The sequence below is a fragment of the Cetorhinus maximus genome, chromosome 23 (assembly GCF_964194155.1).
Source record: "Cetorhinus maximus chromosome 23, sCetMax3.hap1.1, whole genome shotgun sequence".
Lineage (NCBI taxonomy): Eukaryota > Metazoa > Chordata > Chondrichthyes > Lamniformes > Cetorhinidae > Cetorhinus > Cetorhinus maximus.
Window position 1 is genome coordinate 43150815 of NC_135901.1, and position 9459 is coordinate 43160273.

Here is a 9459-nt window from a genome sequence, read left to right on the forward strand (position 1 = left end):
CATTCTATCATCTTCAACCCATTCCAGCAAAATCCACCTTCTTCCCTTGTGTTCAGCTCCTCTGACGTCATGGGACTGAGTAAATTCAGTGAGAATTTTTTTGTCATTTGGCACAAGATTCGGAACCAGACCTGGGAGAGGTTTGTGTCAGTGTAAACAGTGAAATCTCCCCTATTACCGCTATATTTTGCCGTGAACCACCGTCTCTATAGTCAGTGATTTGCAGCCTGCCATGCGCTTCTCTCATTCCTTATCTTCACCTCTGTATTTGCTCGCGGCCTGTTGCACGGGTGACATTTCCGGCGCTGATGCAATACTCCAGCTCCCACTCCACTGATTCAGGCGGAACTGATATGCGTTTTCAGTTTTCAATCAAGAAGTAATGCATATTTATATTAATCATTCTCATGACATTTATAAGCGCCAAACCTTAACCACTAGACCCCCAGGTTTGCAGCTTTACAGCCCGGCTTATCCATGCTTTCTGTGCCTTTTATTTTCATTTCAAACCTCTTTCAACAGAGACACTTTTCTCCGACAAAATGACACGTTTCTCTAGAACACAACCGACTTCTTCAGCCAATGACAACAGCGATTGCTGTTAGCTGGAGCAGCATTCATTGTCTCACAGTCCCGGGTTGTCATTGGGTCCTTAAGCGACAAAAAAAGACAGAAATCGCCAACTCTCCTGTTACCCGGCGAGTTCCAACAGATAAGGCGAAGAGCAAGTGCAATACGGCTGTGAGACACTGCATTCAGCTAATATTCAACAACAAGAAGGAGCAACGCAGCTTTTCCTCTTACTTAAATGTGTAAGTTGCGGTAAAGTTTCTGCCCGGTTTCGAACCGGGGACTTTTCGCGTGTAAGGCGAACGTGATAACCACTACACTACAGAAACTCCATTGATAAATGCATCTGACTACAATGCAGTTCCGCAACAGCATTTTTGAGTCTTTGTTTTGAAGAAATGGAATTCGGCTGTTCTCATTAGGAATGCTGGAGACAGACTGATCAACAATGTCATCATCAAATGGCACAGCAGGTTGGATGGTCATTAGATTATCTCTTCTGTGCCAGCTTCCTTTTTAAAGAGGAACCAATTTGTCTCAATATATTTCTCTCTCTCCATAAGCCTAATTTTTCTCTATTTCAAGTCACTGTCTAATTCACTTTTGAAGAAGGAGTTTCTGCAGAATCCATGCACTGTTTCCCTTAATTAACAAAGTTTTCCCCACCCAGTAACATGAAGATTTGGACTTGGGTTTCTTCAAGTCCCTGGAGGATTGGATCCGAATCCCAGCACTGCCACAGTTTAAGTCACATTCCCACTTTGGGGAACTTTAGGAATTCCCTTTCGGAGAACAAGAGGAGATTCTAGTTTAATACAGGGCGGGTTGTGAACTTTATTTTGTTTGGAAAAACGCGGAGAGGCAATACAAATATAAATTGTTGTAAGGGAAAGGCGGGTGTGTGGAATTGGTTGAGTTGCTCTTCCAGAGAGCCAGCACAGACACGACGGGCCGAGTGACTTATTTTGCAGCCATCTCTGATTTGACAAGAACACATTTGAGCTCGGAAGCTGCTGTTAGTCGCAGCTGAATGTTTAAGTTGATGGATTTCAAATCCATTGGGGTCTCCCCCTGTAGGTTTGAATCCTGCTGACTACAGTTCACATTATTCCTAATTTTAACCAGGTGCCACCAACCTCATCCCTGCGGCTCCTGTGAAACTGACAAGGCGACACACGGCAGAAATTCATCACTGAAAGTAACTGACACACATCAAATTCTGCCACTTTCATGTCGCATCATTTAACTTCTTGTTCTCCATCTCAGACATTTCCAGGTCTATCAAATGTCATCCACCTGGAACTTCAGCCTCCACCTCATTTTACTGAATATGGTCGATTTTCCGTATGCTTAAGGGAATAGGTGGCTCCATAGCTCAGTGGTTACAGCACTTGACTTGTAAGTCAAGGGGCGTGAGTTCAATCCTCCCTGTGAACCTATGGGTAACCTTCAGCTGAGATGGCGAAGTTATGTGGAAAGCTGAGAGACTGCAGAAAAATATAAAAGAAGCAATTTCATTTAAGTTAAAACATTGCGGATGTTGGAAATCTGTATTAAAAACAGAAAATGTTGGAAAAACTCACCATCTGACAGCATCTGTGAAGAGAGAAACAGAGTCAATGTCTCGAGTCCTTCTGACTCTTCAGAGCGAAAGAGAAGCAGAAATGTGATGGAGTTTATATTGTTATACGAGGGGTTGGGTGGAGCAGGTGGGAATGTCAGTGAGAGGTGGGGGCTCAGGAAGGGTTGACAAAGGAGTCAGGGACACAAGACAAAGGGAGTGTTAATGATAGCGGTAAGGGTGAAAAAAGATACTGATTGTGGCATAAAGGCAAGAAAGCAGAATGTGTGAATAGCAGAACAAGGATCAGCACTTTGTGAAAGAACAACTGACAGTTGGCCCTTTAGGGGCCTCCCTCCTCACTTTCCAAGGGCCAAAACACTCCTTTCAGGTGAAGCAGTGCTTCACTTGCACCCCCTTCAATTTGCTCCACTGCATTTGCTGTTCCCAATGCGGTCTCCTCTACATTGGAGAGACCAAATGCAGACTGGGTGACCACTTTGTGGAACACCTTCGGTCTGTGCGCAAGTATGACCCAGACCTTCCTGTCGTTTACCATTTCAACACCCCACCCTGCTCTCATGCCCACATGTCCGTCCTTGGCCTGCTGCAATGTTCCAGTGAAGCTCAACGCAAACTGGAGGAACAACACCACATCTTCCGATTAGGCACTTTACAGCCATCCAGACTGAATATTGAGTTCAACAACTTCAGACCGTGAACTCTCTCCTCTAATTTCACCCTTTTTAAAATCTCGCTATAAAAATGTATTTTTATTTTTATTTACTTATTTTTATTAATTTATTCATTATTTTATCCCCCCTTTTATCCCCTTTTCTATCCTTTTTCCCCAACCACCGCACTTCCCCCCACCCCAGCCCAAAATAGAGCCATGTGTTACTTGTTCCATGTTGCTCTTTCACAAAGTGCTGACCCTTATTCTTCTATTCACACATTCTGCTTCCTTACTTTTATGCCACTATCTGCACCTTCTTCAGCCCTGACCACTGCCATTAACACTCCCTTTGTCTTGTGTCCATGACACATTTGTCAATCTCTCCTCCACCCCCACCTATCACTGATCTTCTATCCAATCTCGCCTGCTCTACCCGCCCCACACCGCCCCCCTCCCCGCCCCCTCCCCGCCCCGCTTGAATAGCATAAATTCTATCACTTTCTATTTCTTTTCAGGTCTGAAGGAGAGTCATACGGACTCGAAACGTTAACTCGGTTTCCCTCTCCACAGATTATGTCAGACCTGCTGAGTTTTGCCAGCATTTTCTGTTTTTATAATATATAAGAGGTGATTGGCTAACAAGATGACAGACGGAGAAAAATGTAGCAAAGTCTGAAGTTACTCACTTGGTCGTAAAAATAATTTTTAAAAAACAACAAAACATAACATGTTTGAAGAGGTGAGAAAGTTGTGCTGATGTTCAAAGAGACTTGGCTGTACCTGTACAAAGAACACAGAAAGTTGCATCAGTTTCTGTAGCACAATTGGTCAGCGCGTTCGGCTGTTAGCTGTAAAGTTTGGTGGTTCAGAGGCGAAGCTGTTAATGTTTTCCCCCCATCAACATTCAGTGTCACACAGATCCGGGTTGTCAATGGCGGTAAGAACATTTCCCACAAATGTTGCCAGTTCCACTGTTCTTCAATGAGTTTCGATTCAGGAAATTTTCGACGTGTAAAGCAAATGTGATAACCACTAGACGACAAAAACAACACGCAGCTCCTTGCAGAACGACCTAGAATGTCAAACTGTGCTGTCTTATTGCACTTCAGAACTTTGTTCTGTGGAGGTAAAATTCGGCTGAAAACCTTAGCCATGCGGCAGAGAAATTGATCTAACATTAGAATCATCAGATGACACAGCACATCAGCAGCTCATTCAACACCTCACACATGCGCGAACGGCCTGACAACAAATCCGTCCCCATCTTTCTCTGTTTCTTCCAAACCATGCATTTTTCAGAATATCATTCGAAACCTGGAGAAGTATAAATGTCACTTTGTTTTGAGATGATGCATCCGGTTACTATTTAACAACAAACGGGAACGATGAAACCTTTCCTCACACTTAATTCTGTTAATGCTTATACCACTTTTCGAGCGGTGAAACTTTCCGTGTGTGAGAGACCGTGATCCCTACTCCCCTGCACAAACCCTGCAATGTGAAGAGCCCAATTTAACACACAGAAGGCAGTGAGCCGGGAATTTTCAGATTGGAAAGACGTAACTAGTGGAGTGCCACAAGGATCAGTCCCAGGGACTCAATTATTTACTATCTACACTAATGACATGGAGGAGGGGGCAGAGTGTAATGTATCTAAATTTTCTGACGATACAAAAATAGGTGGGAGGTCAGGTTGTGATGAGGACTTGAAGAATCTTCAAGGGGGTATAGATAGGTTCAGTGATTGGGCAAAAGTTGGCAGATGGAGTTTAATGTAGGAAAGTTTGAGATCATACACATTGATAGGAAGAATCAGAAGGCAGAATATTATATAAATGGAGGGAGACTCCAAAAAAGTGCAGCACAGAGGGATCTGGGTTTTCCTATGCATGAAACACACAAACTTGGCATGCAGGTGCAGCAAGTAATGAAGAAGGCAAATGGAATTTTGGCCTGTTTTGCTCGTGGTTGGAGTTTAAAAATGGGGAAGTCTTGTTACAGCTGTACAGAGTGTTGGTGAGGCCGCACCTGGAGTCCTGTGTACAGTTTTGGTCCCCATATTTAAGCAAGCATATATTGGCATTGCTGGCAGTTCAAAAGAGATTCACTAGGCTAATTTCTGGGATGAAGGTGTTGACTAATCAAGAACTGTGAAGCAGGTGAAGCCTTTATTCATTAGAGTTTAGAAGACTCAGGGGTGATCCTATTGAAACGTGCAAGATTCTGAGGAGGTTGACAGGATAGAAGTTGAGAAGTTGTTTCCACTAATGGGGGAACCTCCAACTAGGGGGCATAGTTACAGAATCAGGGGGCACTCATTTAAAACTGAGATGCGAAGGAATTTCTTCTCCCAGAGGGTCGTGAATGTTTGGAATTCTCTGCCCAAGAGAGTTGTGGAGGGTAGCTCACTGAGAGTATTTAAAGAAGAGGTAGATAGATTTTTGAAATATCGGGGATTGAGGGCTATGAGGAGCTGGCAGGAAAAAGGAGTTGAGGCCTGGGGCAGAGTAGCCATGATCTTATTGAATAGCGGGGCAGGCTTGAGGGGCCGAATGGCCGACTCCTGCTCCTATTTCTAATGTTTTTATGTTCTTATGAAACGTGTCTCTGGTGAAAGAGGTCTGGCACAAAAATAAAAGGCCCAGGTAGCGTAGATAAGCCAAGTGGTGAGGCTTATGAGCAGCTTTCTTGGTGGACTAGTGGTCAGGATTAAGTGCTTTCACTGCTGTGGTTCAGGTTTGGTTCCTGGTCAGGGAATGGAGATTTACTGACCTCGTGCAAACTGTTACAATGAGTCTGAGTTGTTCCTTGATGAAAAACAGAAGACGCTCATCTCTGCCAGAATCAGTGGAGCGAGAGCTGGAAATCTGCCTCAGAGCTGGAAATGTCACCCGTGCAACAGGTCGAGAACAAATGTAGAAGTGAAAATAGGGAATGAGAGAAGGGCTGTGATAGGTGGCAAAGCCTTAACCAGAGAGATGTTGGTGCAAGGCAAAATATAGGGGAAGTAAGGGAGGCTTTACTGTTTACACCGACACAAATACCTCCCAGATCTGGTTCCATATCTCGTGTTAAGTGAGAAGAAAGCTTCTCCCTGAATCTTCCACTTTTTAGCTGCACCTCCTTCCAAACATTGCAAACTCCTCCTGCATCTTCCATCCTGATATTTTTCTCTGTGAAATTTGAAACTAATGTGAATAAAGTTTGTGATGGTAAAAATATGTTCATGCCCTTGGGGAACTGAACCACATTGACACGCACAGAGGAAGAAACACAGAAATATAGACCGAGAGTGACAAAGGGCATGTGATTGTCTCTAAGGAGAGACAAACACCCAAAAATCAAGCCTGACACCAACCTGGTTCCGTTTCTGTTTCATTTCTCGCTGCAACTTTTGTGAATGCTTACAGACGAATAGAAATTAGAGAACGCTGGAGGTTTTAGATGGTTTTTATGCAACTTATTCAGACAATTAATTGTGCAGGTACACTGTAAAATTCAGGAATGATAAGAAGCGTAATTGGCAGGATTCCAGCCTACCTGTGGAAATCCCAATGCATTCAAAACCCGTCACCTTAACCACTCAGTCATGAATCCAAGCCCCAGATTTGCACTAATGACGTTTGTATAAAATCACAGACGTATACATCAGACGGTCTTTCAGCATGTCGTTCACATGCCGACCCTCTGGAAGTGCAACTCAATGACTGCAATTCCACACCCTGCCTTTAACTGATATTTATGTTGTCTCACCTCTTCTTCCTATCAAAATAAAACACCGCACACTCCGCTGGGTTTAACGTGAGCTGGGATCTGTTGGTCCCAATGGGGCTGATCCCAAAAGGTAGATCATCTGAACGTTTGTACGTGGTGGGATTCGCCTCTGTAGAGGCTAGAACCGTAATTCAGCGCCTTAGACCGCTTGGCAACACTACCACGGGGCATATGCCTGCTCATAATTCCCTTCACTGGTATTATCATCGAAATAGAACAGAAGCAAAGGAGCAGGAATCGGTCATTGGGAAACTCGAGCCAGCTCCGCCAGTTAATCAGATTATCCTGCACTTTGTAACATACAGAAATCATCTCCACTATTAACTTCATTATTTCAATGTTTCACTATTTAAATGTTTCAAATGATGTGTTTATTTTCCTGTGGTGACTGTGCGTGTTTGCTCAATGAAATGTTGGTAAAAGGTATCGACTGAGGAAAACGAGGAGATGATTGGTCAGAATAGACATTTGTTTTCTGAAAATTCGATTTTAAATCAACTATTTTCAAAATTTGAATAATTGTTAAAGAATTCAGAATCCAACCCTTCATCTCAATGAGTCAGGGAATCTTTGTTAATTTTCACACACTGAGCATGGACACGGCAGCAGCTCCTGCACCTCTTTCAATATTGTTTCTCTCAACTCAGAGTTTTCAAAAGGGAATTGGACAAGGACTTGTAAGGGAGAAAAAAATCAGGGTTATGGAAAGAGACAAAGAAATTGAGATTAACTCGAAAGCTCTTTGTGGAAAACTGACATCGATACTATGGGCCTCTTGTAGAGCTGTGCCTTTTCATGATGACATTATTGGATCAGTCTGTCTCCCAGCATCCCCAAAGAGAGCTGCCGAATTCCATTTCTTCAAAACAAAGACCCAAAGTGTTGCTGCATGACGTCACCGCTTAACATTTTAGTGAGGCCCATTGAGCTTGCCTCCTATCCCCTGTTTCTGCAGGGCAGTGGTTACCATGTTTACCTCGTATGTGAAGAGTTGCCCCGTTCGAAATTGGCCAGAACCATCATCAAAACTTGCAGATTGAAGTTTGTTAAAGACAGCAGGATGCAGTCATGTGTCCTGGTCACTGTTTACCCTTCAACCAAGATTATAAGATCTGTGCATTGTGAAGTCCCTGGCTTTGTGTGTTTGTTGAGCAGTGATTTGCTGCCGTGCTCCCTGCATGAAAATAATGACTCTCCTTCAGAAAGTTCTTCAATAAAAGCAAAATACTGGAAATTTGGAATAAAAACATTAAATGCAGGTAGAACTCAGCAGTTCTGACAGCGTCTGTGGAAAGCAAAACCTGCTGAGTTTCTCCAGTATTTTCTGTTTTTACTTCAGTGCTAAATTGGCTTGAAAGTGGCTTCAGACATCCGCTGGTCAGGAAAAGCGCTGTATCAATGCAAGTCTGTCTTTCCTTAACTATCTTTAAATCCGAATCCTCTGGTTACTGACCCCCGTCAGTGGAAACAGTTTCTCTCTATTTGCACCATCAAGCCGCCCGTCCCCACTGCCCCCACTCACATTATTTTGAACAGCTCCATGAAATCTCAACTTAAACTTCTTTGCTCTAAAGAGAACAATCCCGGTCTCTATAATCTCTCCACAAAACTGAATTTCCTCATCCCTGGACATGATGTGCCTTGCATTGAGGGATTGAGATGAGATTTTGGAAAATATTGTCAGTTAGCAGGTAGGAAAATGGAGAAGGAACCAAAACAGAAAACCCAGTCTCCAGCTTTATGAATCTTTCGAAACTCTTTGCGAACCGGAATCAGAGGAGAATGAAGGGTGAACTGTCCGACTGACCAGAGACAGTCAAGGCACCTTTCCCTTCTTTAAGACGCTGGAACATTGACTCTGATGTTCTCAGTGAAATTAACTGATCTGAGACATTGAAAGGATTCTCATTACTGCACATCAGGAATTCAAACCTAATTTCGGCTTCAGGACAATCAGAATACTTGGTAACAGTCAAGGCACGCAAAGGCTCGAAGGGAGACGGCACCGGTTGTAGGAGAGCTGGATCCCGGTGACATGGATGTGTCTGCAGTGGGTGGGATCAGACTGTTTCCATGTGTCCACAATGAATTCTCCACTCCTTATTTTGGAAGAATAAAACTGATAGAGACAATTGTCATTCCGGTAGCAGCAATCTGAAGATTTAACTCACTGGTATCCTGCATAAAGTCTTCATCGGTCTCTGTGGCGCAATTGGTCAGCGCGTTCGGCTGTTAACCGAAAGGTTGGTGGTTCGAGACCACCCAGGGACGAAACTTCCACTTTTTTTCAGCATTCATTGTCACTCAGTTCCCGGTTGTCATTGGCTACTTGAGCTGAATGTTCCAACAAATTCAGTAACTCGACATTCCCTGACCGGGAATCGAACCCGGGCCGCGACGGTGAAAGCGTCGAATCCTAACCACTAGACCACCAGTGAATCTGGCTCAGTTCATAGCACCCTCGCCTTTGAATCAGAGGGTTGTGGGTTCATGTCCCACTCCTGGAAAACCAAGAACTGTGATTGTACTCGAAAGAAGTTGCAATCTGTGACTGTTGGTAACTCGAAAGAGTTTCCCTTCATGGAACAGGTATAATAAATACCAATACTTGAGCTGAATGTCAAGACCCCGGAAATGTTGCCGACTCCACTGGAATCCAGTGAGCTCCCAGGTAAGCGGCTTTTTTTTCGAATATTCATTTCAAATATAATGAGAAAACATTTAGACATACCATGTACCGAAATCCAACACATTGGAAATCTATGAAGTTATTGGATTCAAACAAACCCATCAATTCTTCCCTCTTCCTCAGCTCCACAGTGAGTGAGACAGGGAAAAGCAGAAAAGCAGCAATATTCCGGCCCTGCACTCTCCAATC

General features: G+C 43.7%; 3 non-coding genes across 3 annotated transcripts; 1 reads left to right on the forward strand and 2 right to left on the reverse strand.

The window, feature by feature from the left end:
* Positions 1-826: 826 nt before the first annotated feature.
* Positions 827-899, reverse strand: trnav-uac (transfer RNA valine (anticodon UAC)). Its single transcript has one exon. It is a non-coding gene; the product is annotated as a tRNA-Val (tRNA).
* Positions 900-8778: 7879 nt separating this feature from the next.
* Positions 8779-8852, forward strand: trnan-guu (transfer RNA asparagine (anticodon GUU)). Its single transcript has one exon. It is a non-coding gene; the product is annotated as a tRNA-Asn (tRNA).
* Positions 8853-8947: 95 nt separating this feature from the next.
* trnae-uuc (transfer RNA glutamic acid (anticodon UUC)) lies at positions 8948-9019 on the reverse strand. The gene has a single exon. It is a non-coding gene; the product is annotated as a tRNA-Glu (tRNA).
* Positions 9020-9459: the final 440 nt, after the last annotated feature.